The sequence below is a fragment of the Bos indicus genome, chromosome 14 (genome assembly GCF_029378745.1).
Source record: "Bos indicus isolate NIAB-ARS_2022 breed Sahiwal x Tharparkar chromosome 14, NIAB-ARS_B.indTharparkar_mat_pri_1.0, whole genome shotgun sequence".
In the NCBI taxonomy this organism is placed as follows: domain Eukaryota; kingdom Metazoa; phylum Chordata; class Mammalia; order Artiodactyla; family Bovidae; genus Bos; species Bos indicus.
Window position 1 is genome coordinate 42,301,079 of NC_091773.1, and position 26,030 is coordinate 42,327,108.

General features: G+C 36.9%; 2 protein-coding genes across 6 annotated transcripts in view; one reads left to right on the forward strand and one right to left on the reverse strand.

Moving 5' to 3' along the window:
* The window catches only part of ZC2HC1A (zinc finger C2HC-type containing 1A), a 209,084-nt gene that overhangs the window by 84,620 nt on the left and 98,434 nt on the right, over positions 1 to 26,030 (forward strand). For 3 of the 4 annotated variants that reach the window (XR_011570619.1, XR_011570618.1, XR_011570620.1), the window contains one exon: positions 1 to 26,030. This exon is cut by the window's left edge; it is cut by the window's right edge and continues 15,604 nt beyond it. The exons of the other annotated variant lie outside the window; for it this stretch is intronic. The gene's annotated coding sequence lies outside the window, so the exon portion shown is untranslated. 4 annotated transcript variants of the gene reach the window in all.
* Positions 1 to 26,030, reverse strand: part of IL7 (interleukin 7) — a 60,263-nt gene that overhangs the window by 17,916 nt on the left and 16,317 nt on the right. The gene's annotated exons all lie outside the window — the stretch shown is intronic.

Sequence of the window (26,030 nt, forward strand, 5' to 3'; positions counted from 1 at the left end):
ATGATTCATATTAGCAGTTTGATAAGAATATTTTTTTAATTACTTTTAATTGGAAGATAACTGTTTTACAATATTATGCTGTTTTCTGCCATATATCAACATGAATAGGCAGCATGAATAGGTATATGTATGTCCCCTCACTCCTGAACCTCTCTCCCACCTCCCACCCCCTCCCACTCATCTAAGTTATCACAGGGCACTGGATTTGAGCCCCCTGTATCACACAGCCAACTTCCACTGGCTATTGAATTTTACATATGGTAATATATATGTTTCAATGCTTCTTGCTCAAAAAAACTACGCATATGTATAATGCGCATTCAAAATTCACATGTATAAATGATATATAGGGTTTATGAAAGCATGTTCCTCTACCATTTAAAATATAGGATCATAAAATATATATTACTCTTCAATCTGTTCTGTATTATTTTCACTTTATATTATGGTCTTTATAATCATCATTCTAAGTTAAGTATATCTTTTTTAAATAACTGCATAATCTACGTTAAGTGTATTCTGAGGTTTATTCAACACTTCTCTCATTGATGAAAAAAGTCAATATTTGTTCCAACAAACAATGCCACAATAGACATCTTTGTGTATTTGTATGTGTATATTGTAGTTATTTAGTTGCTAAGTTGTATCCAACTCTTTTGCAACCCCATGCACTGCAGCCTGCCAGGCTCCTCTGTCCATGGGATTTTCCAGGCAAGAATACTGGAGTGGGTTGCCATTTCCTTCTCCAGGGGATCTTCCCAACCCAGGGATTGAACCTGCATCTCCTGCGTTGGCAGGAAGATTCTTCACCGCTAAGCCACTAGGGAAGCCCATATATATAGTACTCCTTTTATATTAATTTTTGCATTTTTATAGAATTAGTTTCCGTAATTGAAACTTGCTGAAGGGAATAGTATATCCATTTAGAAATCATTATGTTCAGTACAAATGATTCACACTTCCACCAGCAAATGTGTCCATTTTGTCACATCTTTGCCAGCACCAGATGTCATAAGCCTTTAACCAATCCTGATATGTGAAAATTTGTGCCTCATTATAGCTTAAATTTGCATCTCCATGACTACTAGAGGATGATCATCATTTTATGTTAATTGGCAATTTGCATCTCCTTTTCTATGAACAGCCTCTTCTTAGCCATTTTCTTAAGTTGTTTGTCTTTTAATGATCAGTTTCTACATTTTATATTAGGAATTTTTAAAAACTTTCTCTATGTTTTGTTTCCGGTGCATCTCTTATTAACATACTTTTTATATAATTAGTTTAAAGTTCAGAGATTAAAATAATACAGATATTTATTACTATTTTATGCTCCTTTTCACCTGTTTTGTAATTTTGGTATGTTGTTGCTTTAGTGTTTATTCTTTGTTCAGTTCAGTCACTCAGTCGTGTCCGACTCTTTGTGACCCCATGAATCACAGCACGCCAGGCCTCCCTGTCCATCACCAACTCCCTGAGTTCACTCAGACTCACGTCCATCGAGTCAGTGATGCCATCCAGCCATCTCATCATCTGTCGTCCCCTTCTCCTCCTGCCCCCAATCCCTCCCAGCATCAAAGTCTTTTCCAGTGATTCAACTCTTCGCACAAGGTGGCCAAAGTAATGGAGTTTCAGCCTTAGCATCAGTCCTTCCAAAGAAATCCCAGGGCTGATCTTCAGAATGGACTGGTTGGGTCCCCTTGCAGTCCAAGGGACTCTCAAGAGTCTTCTCCAACACCGCAGTTCAAAAGCATCAATTCTTTGGCGCTCAGCCTTCTTCACAGTCCAACTCTCACATCCATACATGACCACAACTAATTAAGCTCTGATATTCAAGAAAGGGAAGATACTTAATACAGTAATTTAACAGATAAAGTGTTTTGTACTAAGTTTTATGCTAAAATTCTAAGTTGAATATATAGTGCTACTAATTAACAACCAAAAGTTAATTAATCAAAGCTCTGAGGTTACCAAAATATAATTATGTTCATTCCAGTCCTTCCTAAGACCAAGAGTAGCCAAAGCAAAGCAATTCTAATGAAATTTATTGTCACTTTGCTTCTTATTTAACTTACATTCATGAAATAATGTTTCATATTATATGTCTCCAGGAGGTTCTCTGGTGGCTCAGACAGTAGAGAATCTGCCTGCAATGCAGGACACTCAGGTTCAATCCCTTGGTCTGGAAGATCTCCTGAAGAAGGAAGTGGCAACCCACTCCAGTATTCTTTCCTGGGAAACCCCATGGACAGAGGAGCCTGGTGGGCTATAGTCCACGGGGTTGCAAGTATTTGGACACGACTGAGTGACTAGCATAGTACGTAAAAGCAGAAATACAGAGTTAAATGCTTTAACAATATTGACAGTCATTCTGTAGAGAGCAATCCAGGAATAAAAGCAAAAATCACCAGTTCAAAAACAATATTGAAAATGACTATATTATCAAATATGGAATGTCAAAATAATATCATAAAACTACCCTCAATATACTTTTCATGCAGAAAAGTTAGAAAAGAGTCAGTCATGACTGAGCACACACGCACGCATGCATGTACACACACACATATATATAATGAAATCACTTTGCTATACACCAGAAATTAATACAACACTGTAAATCAACTATACTTCAATAAAAAAAATTGAAAATCAGCCAGCAGAATTCATTAGAAACACAAGGAGGATATCACAAAAGGATAATGAATAAATCTTAGTTTCAAACCCATTCTTGTGTAAAATTGTCTATGCATTGTATGCCTTTTCTGGAAGTGAATATATATGTTCTATTTATGGGATGCCTTTCCAGTGTTAAAACACACCTTAGATACATAATGATGTTTTATTCAGTTATGTTAATCAAGTTGTGGCTTTGTAAACTTGGGGATAAGAAACAGTGTTCCAGGAATGGTATGATTCAGCAGTTGGCAGATTTCAGTAAATATTGTTCATGTTAAATAGAAATACATAATAGTTACTGAAACCTGGCGGCATATTCGTCTATAGTTGGTGCAGTGCCATGGATCCAGAGGTTGTGCATATCCACTCTGGATATGTAGGAACTCTTATTATGAGAGAGATATAAGAGTTTCATACAGGGCATCCATTCTCTGTGTCTTCTAAATAGACTGCAGTCCTACTTCAGTACCATGGAAAGAACACTGAAACTGAGATGTGGATAACTACATCTTAGTATTTCCACTATTGGCCTTAAATAATTTTCCAGCAGTAATAAACTTACAGAGATTATGTAAGCCAAATTTCTAACCTTATGAATTATAATAGAAAAGTGAGGCAAAACAGCAGTCAACGGTTTTGTCCAAGTCTCATAGTCAAAGTGGCAAAGCTGCGACTCCGACCCTAACATTTTCATTTCAGACCAGTGGCCCTATTAATACAGCACTGTGCTGACATAAGGTAGCTTCTCCTTGAATTTCCTCATCTGTAGTATGAGTTTGTTGAACTTGAGCAGTGGTTTTCACACACTCCATGTAATCCTAGGGTTCTACAGGATGACTTGAGGACTTGGAAATAAGCAGGAGATGATGCATAATATTAAATCAAGACTCAGGGCCTCATTGGAGTTTTTTGTAGGATTCATTTGTAAAAAAAAAAAAAGTTTCAGGACTACTCCTTTTGGAAATGTTCATCTAAGAACTCCATCCACTTAGTATTTACTACTTTTTGTTTACTTGTTTCCAGTGCAAGAGCTACAGTTAACTAGTCTTTAAGTTTTCCGTTGTATCTTCATGTAATCAAAATTTACTGATTGAAGAATGACAATTATACTTATCACATATTACCAAAATTTCAGAGAACATCAGTCATATGTAAACTCTGAATTCAGAAATAACTCATCTTTCTGAATGCTTATTTTATGAGCCATATGAGTTACCTTTCTAAATCCCAGACCTAATTCTACTGTTGTGCATGCTAAGTTGCTTCAGTCATGTCCAACTATTTGCAACCTAAGGACTGTAGCCCGCCAGACTCCTCTGTCCATGGGGATTCTCCAGGAAAGAATACTGGAGTGGATTGCCATGCCTTTCTCCAGGGGTTCTTCCAGACCCAGGTATTGAACCTGCATCTCTTATGTATCCTACATTGGCAGGCAGGTTCTTTACCACTAGTGCCACCTGGGAAGCCCAGTTCTACTGTTATGGAGTTTAAAAAGTTATCAATGGCTCCTTATTACCTAGTCCTAGAAAGTCAGGTTCACATTCCTCAGGTTGCCATGCAAGACCTTCCAAGATCTGATCACAGCCTAACTTCCAAACCTTATACACACATCTCAACCAATGCTCAAGCCACATAGGCTGTTGGCTGCTAAATGTGACTTCCTAGCCCCCATATTTAATAAGTTACTGTCTCTATGTATTCTATCTTCAATTATCAGCACTATCCTGTTGTGTTGTAATTCTTTAAGAGTTTGTCTTTCTCTCTTTTTTTTTTTAAGAGTTTGTCTTTCAAAACTGTTAACTTATAGGACTGGAACTTAGTCTCATGGACTTTTTTTTTATACTCATGTTCAATATCTAATAGATTAACAAGAAATTAATTCCCAAAATATACAAACAGCTCATACAGCTTAATATAAAAAAAAAAAATAAAAAATGGGTAGAAGACCTAAATAAACATTTTCTCTAAAGAAGTCATACAGATGGCCAACAGGCACATGAAAAGATGGTCAATTTCACTAATTAACATGCAAATCAAAACCATAAGGAGGTATCACCTCATACCAGTCAGAATGGCCATCTTTAAAAAGTCTAAAAATAATAAATGCTGAAGAGATTGTGGAGAAAAAGGAACACATTTACACTGTGGTGGAAAAGTAAACTGGTATAGTCACTATGAAGAGCAGTATGAAGGCTTCTAGAGTTGCTGTAGGATCCAGCAATCCCACTCCTGGGCATGTATCTGGAGAAAACTCTAATTCAAAAAGATATATGCAGCCTAGTGTTCATAGCAGCATTATTCCAGGACAGGGAAGCAACCCAAATGTCCATCAACAGATGAGTGGATTAAAAAGATGTGGTACATATATATAATAGAATATCACTGAGTCATAAAAAACGAATGAAATAATGTCACTTGCAGGAACATGGATGGACCTAGAGATCATCTCATGAAGTGAAATAAGTCAAAGACAAATAATTGATATTACTTATATGTAGAATCTAAAAAATGATACAAATGAACTTATTTAAAAACATATTCACAGACATAGAAAACAAACTTATGGTTACCAAAGGGTAAGGAGGGAGATGAGGAGTGATAAATTAAGAGTTTGGGATTAATATATACACATTGCTGCTGCTAAGTCACTTCAGTCGTGTCCGACTCTGTGTGAGCCCATAGACGGAAGCCCACCAGGCTCCGCCATCCCTGGGATTCTCCACGCAAGAACACTGGAGTGGGTTGCCGTTTCCTTCTCCAATGCACGAAAGTGAAAAGTGAAAGTGAAGTCGCTCAGTCGTGCCCGACTCTTAGCAACCCCGTGGACTGCAGTCTACCAGGCTCCTCTGTCCATGGGATTTTCCAGGCAAGAGTACTGGAGTGGGGTGCCATTGCCTTCTCTCTTCTAGTGACTAGTAAAGGGAGAATTACAGTTTTAAGATTACTTTGAAAAATGGATAGGTCTTAAGAAAGTAAGATTGGAGTCCAGGGTTTTAATACAATTTTATATGAATTTATAAAATGTCTGCTGGTGATTAGATGCAACCTGTTATTTTTTTCAGTTATACACATATATACACTCCTTTTCAGGTTCTTTTCCGTTATAGGTTAGCACAAGATACCGAGTATAGTTCGCTGTGCTATACAGTCAGTCCTTGTTGGTTATCTATTTTGTATATAGTAGAAGAAGGCAATGGCACCCCACTCCAGTACTCTTGCCTGGAAAATCCCATGGACAGAGGAGCCTGGTAGACTGCAGTCCATGGAGTTGCTAAGAGTCGGGCACGACTGAGCGACTTCACTTTCACTTTTCACTTTCATGCATTGGAGAAGGAAATGGCAGCCCGCTCCAGTGTTCTTGCCTGGAGAATCCCAGGGACGGGGGAGCCTCGCGGGCTGCCGTCTATGGGGTCGCACAGAGTCGGACACGACTGAAGCAACCTAGCAGCAGAATTCTCAGAGTGCATATCATACATCTTTGAATTGGCAGACTATAATAAGCAGATGCTTAATAAATATTTAACTGAACTATTAAGGAACAGAAGTTAAGATTTTTCCAGAGATCTAGAAAACCTCATTGCAAATCTGCCAATAAGCACAATGATCATCTTAGAAGATTTTAATTATCAGTCTTAATGTTAATATGCAGTAACGGTTACACAGGATCTCCTAAGCATGGCAATCAGCAATTAACAAATGTGCCAAATATAAAATTCTAATTACCAGTGCTTATATACTCCATTCTCTAACTGCCTTACCACTTGCCTGACCTTTATGTATAGATGTCCAACTATAGGGCCCATAGGATTTTATGAATAAGAGAATATGAGCCAAGTATTAGACTGAATATATTTAAAGATTCTGGTGAGCTGAAGTGAGATGGTCACAGATAGAACAAGATAGAGATTTACTGAAGAAAACTGTCCAGCAAAGCAATACAACCAAGCATGGTGGACCAAATTATTATGCAAAATCACAAGGGGAGTACTTTATTCTGAGAGTATCGCTGTAAACACTGTGTAGTCAAGCAACAATAAGCAAGACATTAGGTAAGTTATGTGTGCTTGTATTGGTAGCACATGAACCAAGAATGGTAAAGAGTCATGAGTATAGCCAATATGGTAAAAAACTATAAGTCATATAATAAATTTTGCAATGTCACTCATGTATATTTATATCTTTATACTAAAGTTTAAAAATGACATTTCAGGTTTTTTATATAAATATAGTAAAGTATGTAAATTCACTTATTCAGTCATTTTGAGGGACGTACTCTATGCTAGGTAATATTCTATAGATGCTGGGGATACAGTCATTAATAAAAGTGGCATGAAGATAATGAAAGTATATAATGCGTTGCAGGAATAGGAGAGGCTACTCTAATTCTAGCAAGAAGTGAATTTTATGCTCATCAATTCATCTTTCTGTTATTTTGGTTGGGTGGATTTTGTGGCTAGTAATTATTTTCTCCGGAGAAGGCAATGGCACCCCACTCCAGTACTCTTGCCTGGAAAATCCCATGGATGGAGGAGCCTGGTAGGCTGCAGTCCATGGGGTCGCTGAGGGTCGAACATGACTGAGTGACTTCACTTTCACTTTTCACTTTCATGCATTGGAGAAGGAAATGGCAACCCACTCCAGTGTTCTTGCCTGGAGAATCCCAGGGATGGGGAAGCCTGATGAGCTGCCATCTATGGGGTCACACAGAGTCTGACACGACTGACGTGACTTAGCAAAAAAAGAAAAAAATTATTTTCTTCTTTTTTTAAGAAAAGGCTCATGAGTGCTCTGCCCTGTTCATTTTGACAAGGTGCATAATTTCTACCTGTGCACTTTACACTTAAACAATATCTTTGTTGTCATTGTTGTTCAATCACTAAGACATGTCTGACTCTTTGCAACCCCATGCACTGCAGCACTCCAGGCTTCCTTGTCCTTCACTATCTCCCAGAATTTGCTCAAATTCATGTCCATTGAGTCAGTGATGCTATCTATAGCTCCGATGGTAAAGAATCCATCTGCAATGCAGAAGACATGAGTTTGATCCCTGGGTTGAGAAAATGCCCTGGAGAAGGAAATGGTGACCCACTCCAGTATTCTTGCCTGGGAAATCCCATGGACAGAGGAGCCTGGCTGGCTAAAGTCCATAGATTGCAAAGAGTTGGACATGACTGAGGGACTAAGCACACATATGAGTATATCAACTTGAGTAAAAAAATATCTTGGCTAGATATAAGATTCTTCAAGTCACATTTTATTTCCTTCAGAATTTTGTAGCTATTATTCCGGTAGCTTTTGCCTTTAGATGTGTAAAATTTGAAACCACTCTGATTCCCATCCTTCCCCTGGATGAGGTACCATTTATGCCTGAACTCTTTATTCTTTTTTAATTTAGGATAATTGCTTTACAGAATTTTGTTGGTTTCTGCCAAATATCAACATGAATCAGCCATAGTGTACCTGAACTCTTGAATTCTTCTTTTGTCTTAAAGTTCAATCCCACTACCAGGATATAATGTACTGAAAATAATTTTATATCAGTTTTTTGTAGTATATGAAATTCTGTTTTTTTCAGTCACTTGGAGGAAAACTTTCCCCTATCATAGGTTAATTTACTTTTCCATTTGCAGTTTATCTTTTATAGGAACATTTATCCATACATTGCTTTATTACTGTCTATGGTATTTCTATATGGTTGCCATGTTGTTTTTATCTGAAATTTACAGTAGCCAACTCTGTGCTGATATTTATTCAACTCCATATCTCATGATGCCCTTCTCACCTACCAGAGAATACTGTCTTTTCTTAGCACTTCTAATTGGGAGAAGACATGATATTGTCCGTTTTATCTGTTCTTATTAAGCCTGAGAACCCAGGGTGGATTTATAAGGGTGTGTGGAGATGGTAGTGTGGCAGGGAAATGGAAGATGGCAAAATTATGGTCAGTTGTATTGGTGAGCAAGGACTGTGTTCCCTATTAACTATTTTTTGAGTCCACCGTGGGGTTTGATGATTTGCTTTTTTTTTAGTGAGAGAGTGGTCACTTGGTCTTCAAGATTTCTTTCCAATTAAGAGTGAAGTGTTTTGCTTTTGATGGAGACCATAATATTTAGGGGTTATTTGCCTCTCTGCAACGTGGAGTACTGAGATCTTTTTCAAAATTTTGTCCATTTTTGTGACCATCTGTAGAAGTTTTCTATGGCTGCCATAGCAAATGACCACGAACTGGATGGCTTAAGATGAGAAATGTATTCTTTCACAGTTCTGGAAGCCAAAGTTTGAAATCAAAGTGAGTGTTGACAGAGTTCCATGCCTCTCTCCAAGCTTTTGGAGGCTGCTGGTGTTCCTCAGCTTGTAACTGTCTAACTTTGATTTCTGCCTCTTTCTTACATGGCATTTTCCTCTTTGTCTCTTACTCTCTTTCTTCCCTTCCAAGGATGCTTTGGATTTAGGACCCACCTAGTCCATGGATATTCTCATCTAGAGAGTCTTAAATTAATTATATACATCTGCACAGGCCTTTTTTCTGCATCAGGTCACATTCACAGGTCCCAGCTGTGCATATCATTTGTGGTGCCACCACTCAATTCACAATACCACCAATATTATTATTTGGGGGAGGGGCTGTTGTTTTAGATGTTATTCATCATGTAGGTCCTTGAAAGTTTTTTCTCATTTGCAGGCTGCCAGCTTTTAATGACTTTTTTTGCATAAAGAAGTCCCTTTTACTTAGTTTGATTCTCTATTTTATACTTTTGTAAGGTTTTAGGCACCCAGTTTTAGCTCGTTTTAATGTGCTTCCACCTGTCATCTTACGCTACTAGTATGTTTTAATTTATGGATAACAGCAATACAGATACCTTTAGACGGTATTGTGGGGCTTCCCATGTGGCGCTAGTGGTAAAGAACTCACCCGCCAATGCAGGAGATGTAAGAGACATGGCTTCAATCCCTAAGTCAGGAAGATCCCCTGAAGGAAGGCACAGCAATCCACTCCAGTGTTCTTGCCTGGGAAATCAAATGGACAGAGGAGCCTGGCAGGCTGCAGTCCATAGAGTCGCACACAACTGAAGCGACTCAGCATGTGTAATTATTAATATTATGGTAAAGTCCATTATGAAGTTCAGAATCTATGTTATATCATTTCTTTGCTGTCATGAGATCATTGTTCAGTCGCTTAGTTGCGTACTACTCTTTGCATAATGAGATCACAGTTTTTAAGAGCATGATATGCCATCAAAATAGGTATGACCTACTTCAGCAGATAGAGAGCACTCATGATCTCCTATCTTTTCAATTTTTCCAGTTAATGTAGTTTTATCTCTACCTGCTAAATTTCTAGAAATCTCTTTTCAGTCTACTGAATTGTCTGAGAATACAGTTTATTCAGGCTTCCTTGGTGGTTCAGACAGTAAAGAATCTGCCTGCAATGTAGGAGACCCAGGTTTGATCCCTGGATTGGAAAGATCCCCTGGAGAAGGGAATGGCTACCCACTCCAGTTTTCTTCCCTGGGGAATTCCATAGAGCACCTTGGTGGGCTACAGTCCTTGGGATTGCAAAGAGTCAGATATGATTGAGTGAGTAACACACACACACACACACACACACACACACACGCACACATGAGTTTATTCAGTGTGAACAAACTAGGTTTCTTTTCAAATGCCATATAGAGAAAACAGGGTTATCTGAACCATCCACAGATTTTTTTCTGTTTGTTTTTATTTCTGTTGCAGCTCAAAGGTATCAACAGAGAAAACCAGTGCAACATAGTCTAATGTTCTTGCTGGTCTGGATATTTGTATAAGCTCTAGTTGTCAAGCCTGGGTCCAAGTTTATAAATATCTAATGCATACTTATATGCCCAGCATTATCTCCAAAGAGATCTGCAATGTCAGGGTACTTGAATCTGCAAGTGATGCCAATCCATACACTCTTTTCCAAAGTAAACTTTCCCCGACAAACATCTTGAACCTGATGTTGAGCCCAGGTGACCAGTAAGCATTCCTGACCAGTCAGTATTCCTTTTTCTCATGATGAATTCACCCTATCAGTGGATATCAGTCAAGAAAAACCTCACTCTTTGATAAAGAATATCATGAAACCTTAAAAAAATAGGAGGTTGGGTTTAATCTTATTCTTCCCAGGAAACTATCTATGGAAATGTAATTATTTCCTCTTTAGCAACCAGTCATGCATAAAAATACACATTGGATTTCTAGAATTTAGGTCACCATAAAATAAGTATTACTAGGCTTATTTTTAGTTATTTTATTTTGCATCTTTTGTAAAAATAAACTTCATTGTTTTAAAAAATTTTTGTTGACTTACAATGTTGTGTCAGTTTCTGCTGTACAGCGAAGTGACTCATATATATATATATTTTTTCATATTCTTTTCCATTATGGTTTATTACAGGATATTCAATATAGTTCCATGTGCTATAGGACCTTGTTGTTCATCTAAAAATAAACTTTCCTTTTAAAAACAATTTCAGGTTTTCAAGAAAACTAGAAAAAAAGGACAAAGTTCACATATATCCCTCCCTCTTGATCTAGTTTCCTAATGATGTCTTGCATTAGTGGCAGCTTTGTTACAGCCCATGAATCAATATTGTTACATTATTATTGACTTAATTTCATCATTTCCATTTGGGTTCACTCTTGTATGGTAAATTTCTGTGGGCCAAAAGACAAAAATGTATGTGATATATCTACCACTGAAATATCATATTGAATTTTCTCTGTTCTAAAACTATCCTGTGCACCGTCTATTCCTTCTTCTCTCCCTCCCTCCCTGATCCCTGTCTTTTTATTATTGCCATAGTTTTGTAATTTCTAGAATGTCATATAGTTGGAATCACCAGTATGTAGTCCTTTAACATTGGATTTTTTTTTTTTTTTTTTGCACAATATTCATTTGAAATTCCTCCCTATCCTTTTGTGGCTTCATAGTTCATTTCTTTTTATCACTGATTATATTCCACTGAATGAATATACCACATTTGTTTATCCATTTACCTGTTGAAGGACACCTTGGTTGGTTCATTTTTGGCACTATGAATAAATAAAACCTCTTGAACTTTAGCATGACAGTTGGGAAGGATTAATATCTTAACAATAGTAAGTCTTCCTATTGATAAATATGGAATATCTATCTAATTCTTTTTTATTTCTTTCATCAGAGTTTTATTGTTTTTCACATATATATATATATACAAGAATATTTGTATATGTATATATATATATATATATACACACACAGTACCTATTTCATTATTGTACTTATTTTTACCTGATTACTTCATTTTCATGCTAATGTAGGTGGTGTTGTGTTTTTTATTTCAAATGCCAATTGTTCATTACTGGTATATAAAAAGCAATAGACTTTTGTAATTAACCTTGTACCTTGTAACCTTACTTTTCATATAATTGCTTAATAGTTTCGTGAGTTTTTTTGTTGATTCCTTTGAATTTTTTTATTAATACAGTCATGTCCTCTAGAAACAAAACTCCTTTCTTCCTTCTGTATCTGTGTTACTTTTTTTTCTCTTTTTGTTGGATTAGGTAGATTTCTCAAATGATGTTGAATAAGAGAGGTGAACATTAACTGGTTCTAGACTTAAAGCATCTAGTTTCTTACAAATAAGTGTGGTGTTAGCTGTAGGATTTTTGTAAATAAACTTTATTGGTTGTATAAATTCCTCTCTATATTGACTATGCCAAAGCCTTTGACTGTGTGGATCACAATAAACTGTGGAAAATTCTGAAAGAGATGGGAATACCAGACCACCTGACCTGCCTCTTGAGAAATCTGTATGCAGGTCAGGAAGCAACAGTTAGAACTGGACATGGAACAACAGACTGGTTCCAAATAGGAAAAGGAGTATGTCAAGGCTGTATATTGTCACCCTGCTTATTTAACTTATATGCAGAGTACATCATGAGAAACGCTGGACTGCAAGAAACACAAGCTGGAATCAAGATTGCCGGGAGAAATATCAATAACCTCAGATATGCAGATGACACCACCCTTATGGCAGAAAGTGAAGAGGAACTCAAAAGCCTCTTGATGAAAGTGAAAGTGGAGAGTGAAAAAGTTGGCTTAAAGCTCAACATTCAGAAAAGGAAGATCATGGCATCTGGTCCCATCACTTCATGGGAAATAGATGGGGAAACAGTGGAAACAGTGGCAGACTTTATTTTTCTGGGCTCCAAAATCACTGCAGATGGTGATTGCAGCCATGAAATTAAAAGACGCTTATTCCTTGGAAGGAAAGTTATGACCAACCTAGATAGCATATTGAAAAGCAGAGAAATTACTTTGCCAACAAAGGTCCGTCTAGTCAAGGCTATGGTTTTTCCAGTGGTCATGTATGGATGTGAGAGTTGGACTGTGAAGAAGGCTGAGCGCCGAAGAATTGATGCTTTTGAACTGTGGTGTTGGAGAAGACTCTTGAGAGTCCCTTGGACTGCAAGGAGATCCAACCAGTCCATTCTGAAGGAGATCAGTCCTGGGTATACTTTGGAAGGAATGATGCTAAAGTTGAAACTCCAGTACTTTGGCCACCTCATGCGAAGAGTTGACTGATTTGGAAAAGACTCTGATGCTGGGAGGGATTGGGGGCAGGAGGAGAAGGGGACAACAGAGGATGAGATGGCTGGATGGCATCACTGACTTGATGGACGTGAGTCTGAGTGAACTCCAGGAGTTGGTGATGGACAGGGAGGCCTGGCATGCTGCGATTCATGGGGTCGCAAAGAGTCGGACATGACTGAGCGACTGAACTGAACTGATTCCTAGTTTGCTGAAAGTGTTTATAATGAATCCCTATTAGAGTTTGTGAAATCCTTTTTCTGCATTTATTGATTTGATTGTTTTTAGCCTGTTGATGTTATTGATGAAAATTAATTGATTTTCAAATATTAAACCGATCTTACATACATAGTTGAAATAAATTCCAACTAATTATGTTGCATAATTATTGCATTGTTGAAATTAATTTGCTAAAAATTTTGTTGAGGTTTTTTCCCCACCTATGTTCACAGAAATAGTCATCTGCAGCTTTCCTGTCATGTTACACCACCATCAGGTTTTGGTTTTAGGGTGATGATGGCCACATAGAATGAGTTAGTAAACAGTCTCTCTATTTCTACTTTTGCAAGACTTGGTACAGAACTCGTATACTTTCTTCCTTAAGTATTTGGTAGAATTCACCAGTGAAACCATCTGGGCCTGGAATTTTGTTTTGGAAAGTTGTTACTTGTTGATTCAATTACTTTCATAGAGAAAATAGACCTATTCATATCATCTATTTCTTCATGTGTGAGTTTTGGTTACTTATGTCTTTTAAGGTTCATTCATTTAAATTATCAAATTTGTGGACATAAAATTGTTCATATTTGTATTAGGCAAGATTCTTCAGAAAAAGAGAACCAATAGGGGGTATATATATATATACACACACACGTATATCTATACACATATATGTTATTATATGTATTATACATATATCACACATATATTTATTCATATATTTATATATACTTATATATGATATTTAAATATATATTTATATATTCACATATGTGTATGCATATATACATTTATACATATATATGTGTGTGTATATACATTTTTTTTTTTTTTTTTTTTAAGTAATGGGCTCATGTGATTGTGGGAACTGGGAAATTTAAAATCTGCAGGATAGGTCAGTAGGCTGGTGGTCCAGGGAAGCTGATGTTTCAGTCTTGAATCTGAAGGCAGCCTGAAAGCAGAATTCCTTCTTACATGGAGAACATGGTTTTACCCTTACAGCTTTCAAGAGACTGAATGATGTCTTACTCTGCTCAGGTTGCTATATTAAAATACCACAGAATAGGTGGCTTAAACAACAGATATTTATTTCTCACAGTTCTGGAGGCTGGAGCATCTTAAGATCAAGGTGCCAGTAAATTTGGTTCCCAGTGAGAACCTTTCGGCTTTCAGAGGACAATCTTCTCACTGTGTCCTCACATGTGGGAGAAAGCTCTGGTGTTTCTTTCCTTGTGTGTGTGTGCTCAATAGCTCAGTCTTGCCTAACTCTTTTGCAACTCCACGGACAGTAGCCCTTCAGGCTCCTTTGTCCATGGGAGTCTCCCAGGAAAGAATACTGCAGTGGGTTGCCATTTCCTTCTCTGGGGGGATCTTCCTGACTCATGGATTGAACCCGCATCTCTTGCATCTCCTGCATTGGCAGGTGGATTCTTACCACTGCGCCACCTGAGAAGCCCTCTTCTTCTTCTAAGAGAACTAATCCCATCATGAGTAGTCTACTCTCATGACCTCAGGTAAAATTACCTCCTGAAGTCCCCACCTAGTACCATCACAGTTTAGTTCAGGGCTTCAATATATGAATTTTGGGAATAGTATAGGCATTCGGTCCATGACAAATGAGATCATCTGCACCATGAAGGTAACTTAACCTGTCTTCTTCATAGTCTATTGATTTAAATGTTAATATCACCTAAACTATACCTTCACAGCAACATCTCAACTGCTGCTTGACCAAGCAGGTGGGCACCAGAGCCTAGCCAATTTGACCCATAAAATTAATCAGCACAGTAATGTTCCTTTATTATTCTTTTAATAGCTATGGAATTAGTAGTAATGATCCTTCTTATTTCTAACATTAGTAATTTGCATCTTCTTTCTTATTTTTTTAGTTAGCCTGACTAGAGAGTGGTTTACTAATTTATTCATTTCAAAGAGCCAGATATCAGTTTCATTGTTTTTTCTCTGTTAATTTTTTGTTTTCAGGTTTTTTTTTCTAAATTTTAATTCTTTTATTCTGATTAATTTATTTTTTTTAATAAAAATAAATTTTTGCAGTATAGTTGATTTACAATGTTGTGTTAGTTTCAGGTATACAGCAAAGTGAATCAATTATACATATATATATATATATATATATATATATATATATATACATTGCTCTTTTTTTAATATTCTTTTCTCACATAGGCCATTACAGAGTATTGAGTAGAGTTCCCTGTGCTATAGTGGAGAAGGCAATGGCACCCCACTCCTGTACTCTTGCCTGGAAAATCCCATGGACGGAGGAGCCTGGTAGGCTGCAGTCCATGGGGTCACTAAGAGTTGGACACAACTAAGCGACTTCATCTTCACTTTTCACTTTCATGCATTGGAGAAGGAAATGGCAACCCACTCCAGTTGTTCTTGCCTGGAGAATCCCAGGGATGGGAGAGCCTCGTGGGCTGCCGTCTATGGGGTCGCACAGAGTCAGACATGACTGAAGTGACTTAGCAGCCGCAGCAGCCTGTGCTATACAGCAGGTTCTTTTTAGTTATCTATTTTATATGTAGTAGTGAGTATATTTCAGTCCCAACCTCTCAGTTTATCCTCCCACCCCATCTCCTGATGGCCATAGTTTGTTTTCTGCATCCATGATTCTATTTCTGTTTTGTAAATAAGTTCATTTGTACCCTTTTCAAAAATTCCATGTATGTGATATATGCTATTTCTGTTTGTTCTCTCTTTTCTATTTTTCTAATATGAAAGCTAGAGGATTATCTTATATCTTTATTCTTTCTATATTAGCGTTCAATGCTCTAGGCGTTGTTTTCACTGTGTCCACACGTTTTGTTAATCTGGATTTTCTTTTCATTAAGATTAAAATATTTTAAAATTTATCTTGCGATCTCTTCTTTGATTCATGTGCTATCTAAAAGTATATTTCTTAATCTCTGAATACTTGGGGACTTTCCGTCTCTGTTTCTGTTATTTATTTTCAGTTTAATTACATTTTGGTTTGAGAGCATAGTTTTCATCATTTCTATTTTTTAAAAACTTGTTAAGGTATATTTTTTGACTCAAAATGTCTTCAACCCTATTGAAAATCCCATGTTAGCTTCCATTTAATGTGTATTGTGTTGTTGTTGAATGAATTATTAATATTTTAAAAACATCAATTAGGTCTGGTTAATTTACTATGCTTTTAGTTCAATTACATTCTTACTGATTTTCTGCTTGCTGAATCTGTCAGTTAGTGCTAGAGAGGTGTTGAAATCTCCAGTTATAATGGTGGATTTATCTATTTTTCCTTGCGTTTTATCAGTTTTTGCTCCCAAGATTTCAATGCAGCTGTTAGGCACAATCACATTAAGAATCAAAATGTTATCTTGGAAAACTGACCCCTTTATTATTATGTAATGCCCTGTTTATTCCTGAGAATCTTCCTTGGTCTGAAATCTGCTTTGTCTGAAATTAATATAGCTGCTTCAGCTTTCTTTTGATTAGTGTTGACATATCATTCTCCATCTTTTCATTTTTAATCTGTGTCTTTACCCATTTAAAGTGGGTTTCTTGTAGACAATATATAGTTGGGTTTCATTTTTTTTTTCTATCTACTCAGAGAGTCTTTTAATTGATGTATTTTATTTTACTTTTATTTCATATTGGAGTATAGTTGATTTCTGATGTACAGCAAAGTGATTCAGTTATACATATGCATGTATCTATACTTCCCTATCACTCAGCTGGTAAAGAATCTACCTGCAATGCAGGAAACCTAGGTTCGATTCCTGGGTGAAGAAGATCTCCTGGAGAAGGCAATGGCAACCCACTCCGGTATTCTTGCTTGGAGAATTCCATGGACAGAGGAGCCTGGTGGGCTACAGCCCGTGGGGTCACAGAATTAGACACAACTAATTGACTAACACACACACACACACACACACACACACACACACACACACATGTATCTATGGTTTTTCAAATTCTCTTCCCATTTAGGTTGTTACATAATATTGAGCAGAGTTCCCTGTGCTATGCTGTAGGTCCTTGCTGGTTTTGCATTTTAAATATAGCAGTATATATATGTCAACCCCAAACTTCTAACTGTCCCTCCCTAATTGGCATATTTTTATTTCATCTTTACAACTTTAAAAAGTCATTAATAAAACAAAAAAGACTTACCTCTTAAAAGTTTACTTTTCCTGTTAGATTGTAACAGATTCAGTCCTGCCGCTAAATTATAGACACAGGAAATTTTTTTTATCTTCTAGAATAACTCAATTAATAAAGAACTACTTTAATTTTTACTTTAGTCAATTTAAATAGCTTCTCTGTTAATTATAGTTATTTAAACATAATGTAGGCTTCCCAGGTGGTGCTAATGGTAAAGAACCCGACTGCCAATGCAGGAAACACCAGAGATGCGAGTTTGACCCCTGGGTTGGAAGATCCCCTGGAGAAGGGAATGGCAACCCACTCCAGTATTCTTGCCTGGAGAGTCCCATGGACAGAGGAGCCTGGTGGGCTACAGTCCATGGGGTTGCAGAGAGTCACACACAACTGAAATGACTTAGCATGCAAGCAAACATAATCTATTTGGACTATTTCTAAAGTAATATTTGACTAGAATTTGATCATTTATTTTCTTAGCTACTTCTGTTAGCAAACCAATCAATTGTAGGATAGGTATTAGGGGAGTGAGACTTTTAAAAATTAAGGTTTTTGAAAAGGAGTGAGATTTGAATTTTGGAAAGATAACTCAAATGGCAGTGAAGAAGATGGATGCACGCAAAAGGTGGTGAGATGAGCCAGGGGCCTACCCAAATGCTATAGAAGTAGTGCGAGGGAAGTTTGATGATTGCCTGAACTAAGACTGTGCTGTGCTTAGTCATTCAGTCCTGTCTGACTCTTTGCAACCCCATGGACTGTAGCTCCTGTCTCCTTGGGGATTCTCGAGGCCAGAATACTAGACTGGGTTGCCATGCCCTCCTCCAGAGGATCTTCCCAACCCAGGGATTTAATCCAGGTCTCCCATATTGCAGGTGGATCCTTTACTATCTGAGCCACCAGGGAAGCCCTGAACTAAGACTAAGATAGTGGAAATCATAGAGTGACTGACTTGACTTTTACCGGTGTTAAGGAGATATACTACTCTCTAGGATTTAATGATGGATGAGATGAAGGAGAAAAGGTCTTAAGAGTGATTCCAGACTTTGATGACTAAATAATTGAGCAAATGCTGTTCCCTAAGACAGACAATGTAGAAGGAGGAACAGGCTAAAAGTAATGATAATTAGTCTTCCATTGTGTCACGATATATCCCGGTGGAGATTTCTATGGTGTTTGAATTGAATGATTCTAAAGTTCATGAGATAGGTGTAGACTTGAGGGTAGATTTGAGAGTTATCTATGAAATTTAAATCTGTGAGGGCCCCTGGAATAGAGACAGAGACAGTGTTAAAGATATTAGAAATGATAAAAGCCAATTATTAATCGTTAGATTATATAATTTAATAATTTAAAGGACAATCCTTTATATGGCTGCAATTAGACTGAATCATTCCTAGAAAGTATTTGGCCATATTTAGCAGCCTTTATATTTTTAACCAGATGCTGTTCTGGTGACTAAGAGTCACGTCATTCAATCATATGAGTCATGTTTAGGCAAAACAATTTTTTAATGGATAAAATAATGCTGTATAATGTAAAAGACTAGCTTATACTGGATATCAGAAAAGTACTTGACATTTGATTCATAAGAAATTTTTAAACAAACAGGTGGTCAAGAAAAAATACTTCTTAGCATATTTGAAACAAGTTCTGAGTTTCCATTAATTTATGGTGTTGATTTATAGTTCATAAGTTATGTGTTATATAAGATTGGCCAAAAAGTTCATTTGGGTTTTTCTGTAACATCTTATGAAAAATCTGAACTTTTTGGTCGACCCAATATATTATTACAATTCATATTATTATTTATATGAAAAACTACAATGTGAAAGATACTTTTGCTGGGCATTCTGTGCAATGCAAAGATGAATCAAACTTAAACTGTCCTTAAGCTATCGATGCCTATAGTGTTATATGGGGAACTAAGACAAAAACTTAGTTATACTTACAAGAAGCACAGTTAAGACTCACAGACAATTTTTAAATAAAATTAAGAGAACAATCTCATTTACAATAGCATCAAAGATACATAAATTACTGAGAAATAATTTTTAACAAAATAGGTTTAAAACTTACAGCCTCAAAACTACAAAACATTGTTAAAAGAAATTAAAGATCTAAATAAATGGGAAAACATCCCATATTCATGGGTCAGAGGCATCATTACGTATTGTTAAAGAGACAATACCTATCAAATTGATTTATAGGTACAGCAAAGTCCCTAGTAGAATCCCAACTGACTACTTCTCAGAAATTAATGAGCTGATTCTAAAATTCATATGGAATTGCAAGGGACTGAACAGTCAAAACAGTCTAGAAGAAAGACAAACCAGAAGGATTCACACTTTCTGCTTTCAAAACTTACTCCAAAGCAATGGTAATAAAAGTCTGGTACTGGCCCAGCGTAAATATGTATCTATGAAGGAAATGTAAGCCACACATATGTGATCAACTGATTGGTTTTTTACAAGAGTACTAGGACTAGTCAATGGGGAAAGGATCATCTTTTCTTCTCCAATATGGTTTATTTATTGCTTTATAAATTGCTGAATACATTTCACTCCCGTCCTTGATTATATGTAGATTAGAGACAGATAGCTTATTAATTATTACTAATATTATTAATTTAGAGGTATAATGTTTGACACAGAACATTCCACATAGTAGAGGATTGATACGTGTTTATAAAAGGAGGAAAACAATCAATTGTTCAGGCCAGTAATAAAGTAAGGGAGGAAAAGAAAGAAGAAACTAAAATGTGGTTTTTGTTCCCTGTTTCAAAAAGTTGGGGCACTATGATGGACCCCAGAGATAATTCAGTGTTCATAGTTTGTAGGGGATTGGAAAGTACCAAAGTGGTTAAATGAGGTATCCAAGATTGAACCGGGGTCTTCTGAATTGCAGGCAGATTCGGTACCTACTGAGTTATCAGGGAAGCCCTCCAAGATCACAGTGCTTGCTAATAATAAAGCCAGTAACACATTTAGGTCTTCTGATCCTTCACTCAGTGTCCCTTGAACTGCACTGCAATGCAAATTCACTGAAAAGCAATCTATTCAAGGCTATCAATGAAAGGATATTTTTTCTTGCTGCAGAAGATTGCTTGATTTATCCATAAGACAGATGCTTAATCATGGATGCTAAAATAAAATGAGGAAGGAAGGGTTAGTTGCTCAATCTTGTCTGACTCTTTGCGACCCCATGGACTGTCGCCCACCAGGCTCCTCTGTCCATGGGATTCTCCAGGCAAGAATACTGGAGTGGGTTGCCATTTCCTTCTCCAGGGGATCTTCCTGATCCCAGGGATCGAATGTATTTCTCCTGCATTGCAGGCAGATTCTTCACCATCTGAGCCACCAGGGAAGCTTAAAATAATGGCTAATTTAATTTATGATGTGTTGTTGTTTATTTTTTTTTGTTACTGTGGTTGAATTAAACACTGAAAAAGAAACAAACTTCATAAGAGCTGATACCCACAGAGAGAAATATGCCTTTCGAGATCTGAGGCAATAAAATTTAGGTACAAGACTAATATCAGGGTACTATTCTAATTTTTCCTTTAAGTTTATAAATTCTTTCCATATGAGGCAAGGACATAATGAAGTTATCCAGTGGAATTCCCAGATCAAAATTCCTTAAAAAGTCTCTGGGAGTAGGTCCAGCAATCTGTGTTTTAACAATCCTCTCAGTTCACCTCAAGTACCTTAAAGTTATGAATCACTGTGTTGCGCCACAGCCATCAGCAATTTTATCTAAAGTTCTCTGAAGTTGTTCCACACTCTCTCCTTGCTTTCCATGCTAACCTACAAATTATCTCCATTGCCAGAAAAAAATTATAAGATATAAATCTGATGATGTTATTTCATTCTCCATTCATTCATCAAATATTTATTGAGAGTTTTAGGCCTTCAGGGAATAGCCGTGAATACAAAGGACAAAGATTTCTATTCTTGTGGTGCTTATATTCAGTGTCTTTTATTCCCCTCCAAATTCCCCAATGACTTCAGGATGCTTAAAAAAGAGGTCCAAACTCCTTTGTATAATGAACCCAGCACTCAGTGGTCCAGGCTTTCTCTGAGGATTTGGTTCTTGTCTTGCATCCTACAATCCAACGACACCATGCAATTGGTTTCTTAATTATATTCATTTGCAAGGTGATCCATTCCCTCCGTAGAGGAGCCCCCCAAGCCTGTTCTATTCCTTTTGGTAAAACCTACATGTGTTTTTAACATTCAAGAATTATATGTGGCCCTGATATTTTTAAAATGGATAACCAAAAAGGACCTATTGTATAGCACAAGAAACTCTGCTCAATGTTATGTGCCAGCCTGGATGGGAGAGGAGGGGTTTGGGGGAGAATGGATACATGTATATGTATGGTTGAGTCCCCTTGCTCTTCACCTGAAACTGTGGCGACGTGGTTAATTGTCTATACCCCAATTCAAAATAAGAAGTTCTAAAAAATAATATAAAACAGAAAAGAATTATGTATGACCAAAACACAAGAAGAAATAGATGATCTGAATAGGCCTATGTCTACTGAAGAAACTGAATCAGTAATTAATAACATTCCAAGCCAGGAAGCACCAAGTCCAGATGGGTTTACTGATAAATTCTAGCAAACACTTAAGAAAGAAATTAGACCAATTCTCTACAATCTCTTTTAGAGGACAGAGAAGAGGGAACACATCTAAGTCAGTCTACGAGAATACCATTACTTTAACACCAGAACCAGAAAAAGACAAGAAAAGGGGAAAAAAAAGAAAAGAAAACTACAGGCCAGATTCTCCCATTAACACAGATGCAAAAGTCCTCAACAAAATATTAGCGTATCAAATCTAGTAAATAACAGATTTATATACCACAACCAAGAGGGGTTTATTCCAAGCAGACAAGGCTGATTCAACAGTGGAAAATCAATTAATTTAATCTACCACATCAGTACAGTTTTTTTTTAATCACATGATCTTATCACTTGATGCAAAAAAAGCATTTGACAAAATCTAATACCCATTCATGAGAAAAAAACTCTCAATATACTAGGAAAAGAGGGAACTTCCTCACCTTGATAAAGACTACACAAAAATACTACAGCTAATGGCTTGCTTGCTTCCCTGGTGGTTCAGCAGATTAAAGAATCCACCTGCAATGCAGGATATGCAGGTTTGATCCCTGGGTGGTGAAGATCCCCTGGAAAAGGAAATAGCAACCCACTCCAGTATCCTTGCCTGGAAAACCCCATGGCCAGAGGAATCTGGTGAGCTACAGTCCGTGGGGTTTCGAGAGTCAGACATGACTTAGTGACTAAACAACAACAATAATGTCTTACTTAGCAATGAGGAATTCGAAGTTTTCCCACAAAGATCAGGTAAAAAGCAAGGATGGCCCGTCATACCACTTCTTTTCAAAATTGTACTGAAAGTCCCTGCTTATTCAATAAGTCCTTGTTAATGCAATAAGGCAAGGAAATAAAAGGTATACAGATTGGGAAAGAAGGCATAAAGCTCAAAATGGCAAAGCAAAGGAAACAATATAAAGATGAGTGGTTGCCAGAGGTTGGTGGGGGAAGAAGGATAAATAGGCAGCGCATAAAGGACTTTTAGAAAAGTGAAAACACTCTGTATGTTATTACAATGATGGATACATGCCATTATGCTTCCTCCACATCCACAGAATGTACAACACAAATGTGAACCCTGAGGGAAATTGTGGACTTTGGGCAATTGTGATGAGTCAATGTAGGTACATCCTTCATAAAAGATGTATTTCATAAAAAGTGAATGGTGTTGATAATAAGGGAGGCTATATATATAGGTCGGAGGACTGGGTACATAAGAAAAATGTACCTTCCTCTCAATTTTGTTGTAAACTTAAAGCTGCTCTAAAAAGTTGTCTTTAAAAAAAATCAGGAGAAAAAAAGTCATGTGTTCCATGAAGACTTGATTGTCTTCTCTCCTTAAAATGTGAAATGGCAGCTTCCACTTTGGTGCCCATATTGCATCCTAATTTATAGGTAATCCTATTTTTATAGATGTGGCTACATAAAATAAAATCTGTATATTAAAAAAACAAGATAAAAAGTAAATGTAAACTGGGAAATGTTTTCAACAAGTATGATAGTCATAAAGTTATCATACTTATATAATGATCTCTTACTGAATTATAGCCAATAGGAAAATGGCAAAGGATCTTGAGGGCTATAAGGAAGACGATAGTCTTAAACCAGTCTCCATCCTGTCCATTGTCATCTCCTCTGTCCATACCACTGACATGGCCATGATTATAGGTGTGTGGAGTTATGCTGTATAATTATTGCACAGAGGGATGGCATCACCAGAGTTTTGTACTACATTTAAATTCTAAAGCTTTTAAACAAAAGAATCCCTAAAAAAGTAGAATAAATATCAACAACAGACTTAAATAAGTGATGAGGATCCGTAAGAGCCAAAACAATCTTAAAAAAGAACATAGTTGGAGACTCACACTTATAATTTTAAAACTAACTACTGTGCTACAGCCATCAAGACTGTGTGGTATTGACATAAAGATGGGCATATAAGCAATGGGATGGAATTAAAAATTTTAAATATACCTATACATTTTAGTACAACTGATTTTCAATAAAGGTGCTAAGACAATTCAATGGAGGAAAATAGTCTTTTCAACAAGAGGTGAAGAACAACTGGAAAAAAATAAAATTGGACTCCCTAGCTCATATCATGTACAAAATTAACTAAAAATAGATTGAAGACCTAAATATGAACTATAAAGTTCTTAGAAAAAAAAATGTAAATTTTTGTGATCTTGGATTAGGTAATAGTTTCTTAACTATGCTACCAAAGGCATTACTAAAAAAGAAAGAGTAAATAAGTTGAACTTCATCAAGATAAACTTTTGTGCTATAAAAGACACCATAAAGAAAGGAAAATAAATGCAAAGAATGGGAGAAAATATTTGCAAATTGCACATCTGATAACATCTAGTGTCCAGAATATATTTTAAAAACTCTCACAGCCAAACAAAACACAACCCAATTAAAAGTGAGCAAAACATTTGAAAAAAATTTCTTCAAAGAAGATACACAAATGGCCAAGAAGCATGGTCAATACTGAAAAGATGCTCGACATCATTAGTCATCAGTGAAGTATAGATCAAAGGAACAACGACATACCACTTCACAACGACTAGGACGACTATAGTAAAAAAGTCAGCAAGGAGAACTTGAATCCTCAAATACTGCTGATGTGAGTATAAAATGGTGCAGCCACTTGTGAAATAGTTTGTCATTTCTTCAAAAAGTTAAACACAGAGTTAACCATATGACCCAGAAATTCCATTCGTAGGTATATATCAAAGAGTATTCCACAAAAACTTGTATAACCAAGATTTGAAGAAACATTACTCATAATAACCAAACAGTGGAAAAAAAGTATCCATTCAACCGATGAATGGATAAACAGAAATACAGTATATCCATTCAACAGATTATTAATCTATAAGAAAAATGAAGTACTGATTCATGCTATAATATGGGCTAAGCTTGAAAACATTACACTAAGTGAAGTCCAATACAAAAGGCTCCATATTGTATGATTCCATTTGTATGACTCATGGAGAAAAGGCAGATCCATAGAAACAGAAAGTAAATTAGTAGCTACCAGAGTCTAGTGATGAGGAATGGAAAGCTATTGCTAATGGTTTTATCATTCTTTGAGGTGATGAAATGTTCTGGAAGTAAATAATGGTGAGGATTGCACAACTTGTGACTATACTTAAAGTGACTAAATTGTACACTTTAACAGTACTTTGTATTTTATCTCAGTGCAAAATAAAAACATAAATGATGAATACATGTAAAAAAAAAAAAAACAATGTCACAAGCAATCAAAGAAATGTAAATCAAAACAAGTTGTTTTTCTATTGCCTTGCTAGATATTATAAAAAATAAAAATACTCAATGCTGACAAAAATGATGACCTCATATATTCCTGTAAGAACTGTACATTTGTGCACCCTTTCTGGAAAAGAATTAGGTAATATGTATTACCTAATATATGCCCGAAGGGCGGCGGCCAAGAGGAATTACCCCACGTCTGAGGTCAGGGGCAGCAGTGAGAGTGCCCGGCTGCGACGGCGCAGGAACGGCCGAAAGGAGCTACCCAACTCCGGGGCCAGGGGCGGAGGCCGAGAGGAGCTACCCTCCGCCTGAGGAGCGGTGGCTGCGCAGGCCCAGGAGGGCCTAGAGGAGCTATCCCACGTTGAAGGTCAGGAAGGGCAGCGGTGAGGAGAGACCCCTCGTCCAAGATAAGGAGCTGCGGCTGCGCTTTGCTGGAGCAGCCTTGAAGAGATATCCCACGCCCAGGGTAAGAGAAACCCAAGTAAGACGGTAGGT